General features: G+C 35.2%; 1 pseudogene; it reads right to left on the reverse strand.

Annotated features, from left to right (window-relative positions):
• Positions 1-1001: 1001 nt before the first annotated feature.
• Positions 1002-1766, reverse strand: LOC102884315 (annotated as a pseudogene).
• Between the last annotated feature and the right edge of the window lie 1317 nt (positions 1767-3083).

Consider the following 3083-nt stretch of genomic DNA (forward strand, 5'->3'; position numbering starts at 1 on the left):
GAAAGCACCAGATTATCTTTCAAAGTGACTGTACCGTTTTGCATTCTCACCAGCAGTGAATAAAAATTCCTGTTGCTTCACATTCCCACCAGCATTTGATGTTATCTGTGTTCCATATTTTGGCCATTCTAATAAGTGTATAGTGGGACTATTTTCTTCTTCAAAGACTTCTGACCTTATTGCCTATGCCCAATACATACTCCCTTGGCTCTTGTAAATTCTAAATGGCATGGTACCAAAGTTCACATTTGTTTCTCTTCATTAACCCTCTATAGTCTTAATAACCAAGTTTAGATTAGCAATTGCCTTTATTGCTGTCCCTAAAATCTGAGGAAAAAAAAAAAAGATCTTGTCTGGAAGACAAGGCAAATATTTACTAGATTCATTGATTTTTAGCAGAATGTAGCTTTAAAAGATGTATGGGCAGCTTTGATTTTCCATTATGTGTATCTTTTGTGTCTAGGACAGCTTCGTGATTTGCCTTTGGACAAATTGAAAGACAGTGCCTGCTATGCCTTCCATAGCTCTAGCTCTAGTCAATAGCTCTAACGCCTTAGCATCACATTCATTTTTATCCTCATCAAGATGTGATCCTCATACCTCTTTTCTTAGAGAACATCCAAAGTTTGTTTCAGCACCAAGATTCTATAATTTCTGTCTTCTACAATTAAGAGCTTATAGGTAGGGAAGACGTCCTGAATAGATGACTTTGATGTTTATTTATGATTTTTTTTCTTAAATAATAGTAATTATTTCCTTCAATGAAAACAAATTTGAATCTTTATCACAATTTTACACGGAATAAAGCTTGATTAAATAGTGAGAAGGTAAAGGGCCGCATGTATAAAGCACAAAATACAGCCTAATATTTTGTATGCTTAGGTGACTTCAACTTAGTATGTATTAAACTCTTTCTTTCCCCTAAGACAAAACTTTAAAACTTCTAAAATCCCTTAATCACTACACATTTTTCTAATGCCAAAGAAGAAAAAGAGAAATTATTAATTTTTAAAATTACCTAGCAAGTCCATTGCATCATCTTCATTATTAATATCTTCTTCTGTTACAGATGGAGTAGGGCTGTGAATCTTGAGAGAGCGCTGCTGCCAGAAGTTTCTTATGTTGGTGTTGTTTTAATCTGTGGTCTTGGGTTCTACCCTTAAGCTTCCAGCAGGGCTAAAGCTGCTATCTTCACCTTCCCGGTGTTAATTTTTACTTCTTGGAATTGGGGGCTGTATCATTTCAGTAGCTAGTAGATCAGCATCATTCTCTTCTTGACCAGTCCTTTCTCCCACCACATGGGGCCTCAGAAGAGAATTAAACACCATTGTTTCCTCATCAAGTTCATCTGAAATTGCAATATTCTAAGAGATTCTCAAAGATTTTCCCCAGCTTCTTGCTCTCTTGAATGATGTGGTTTGATTCACCAAAATCCTGTCTTTCTGGTTTAGTCTGCCAGTTCCACTTAGGATGACCTTGGCAATGTTTTGGATTCTGATGATGGTGGAGAAATATTAGACACAGCCAGGTCACTTTTTGACTCTTTTGGTTTCTTTGCATTTAATTGCTGAGGCTTATCATAGCTTCTGAAATCTCTTCTTGTTCTTTTATGTTCTGATATTTTGCTTTTCGCCCAAAGAGTTGCAGATCCAGATAGAGTTTTTGAAGTTGTAAACAAGGAAACCCCACTAAGGGGGTTTAGACTGAAGATGGTCAATGAGAAATGGAATTGGCTACTCAGGTGTTTTTGTTATTAGTTTGGTCATTAATTCCGGTGCAGCTCTCTGTGGAGTTCTCGAGGTCAGGAAACACATCCTAGACATCTTTGTTCCCCAAAATCAAAGAACAATTTTCGGCACAGGCATATTTGCATGAATGGAGCTTGCAGGACTGCAAGTTGCTCTGAGTGAGTGAGTGAGTGAGTGAGTGAGTGAGTGAGTGAGTGAAGGTAAAGGCCTAGGACTAATAGCAGTCATTTTTAATTATATAATTATGATGGGGCAGAAGAGTTGTATCTGTAGTAATAGCTTGTAAAATATTTTAAACAGAGTGCTACTATCTATTATTAGCATCTACATATGTAAATATATAATTGAATTTTCCTAAATGAATTCTTTAGAAAATCGCAAAGCAATCTCTCTCATATTGAGAAAGCATCAGATTCATAATACCTAGAAAGGAACTCAAGATTTGATCACAAGCTTTCTACAGACCTAGTTCTATATCCTTTCTCTAGTTCCTAGAGTAGAAGTGTAGGTTAGATGTTACTATTGATCAGATCCTTTTCTATGTAGTTAGCCTTTATTCAATCAATAAAGAGAGAAACAAAAATCCTTGGAAAATTCAGAATTATTGTTGATATTTAAAAAATAATGGCTCAACATCAGCTGAGTCCATAGACATACACAGTAGAACTTGTTTCCAAAGTAACAGCAACCAAGTTGCCCTTATAAATTCAGCTATGTGAATTATTTATTTCTCAGAAATGTTTCAGTATGGGTAATAAAAACAAATACACACTAGCCATCCCACATTTACAGCAGCTGCCATTTGAAAGAAAAATCATGTTGCATTTAGAAAAAATAAATTGTTTAACCACCACATTTATTCATTATTCTTCCCATTTACTTCATCTTAATAGCATGGAAAAAATGTGCAAGAAGAGATATGAATGTTGAGCTTTTCATGTCATGTACAAGTTAAGCAGGCATGTTGTCCTCAACAGAGATACATAAATAATATCTAAGTTAATAAATAATATCTAAGTATCATTCTCCTAGTAAGACTCTCTAGCTATTTGAGTAGAGAGGTATTCTCATTCTCCATGAAATAAGGTCATTTTCTCTTTCTTTCTGCTGGTAAGTGGGCAGTGATTCAGTAGGTACTAGAAGAGAGTGAGGTAATTCCACCAGTTAAAAAGACCCAAGTTTCACATGCATTAAAGCAACTTGTGATATTCATCTACCATAGATGAGATTTTTCTTAATTGTCTTTCCATAAAGCCCTTAGAATGATCTCTGGGTATGTCTTTTATTTTCTTCAAACCTTAATTTATCTTCCTTTAAAACTGTTTTCTCTGTATG

This window comes from Pteropus alecto, unplaced genomic scaffold (genome assembly GCF_000325575.1).
Source record: "Pteropus alecto unplaced genomic scaffold, ASM32557v1 scaffold22, whole genome shotgun sequence".
NCBI lineage: Eukaryota > Metazoa > Chordata > Mammalia > Chiroptera > Pteropodidae > Pteropus > Pteropus alecto.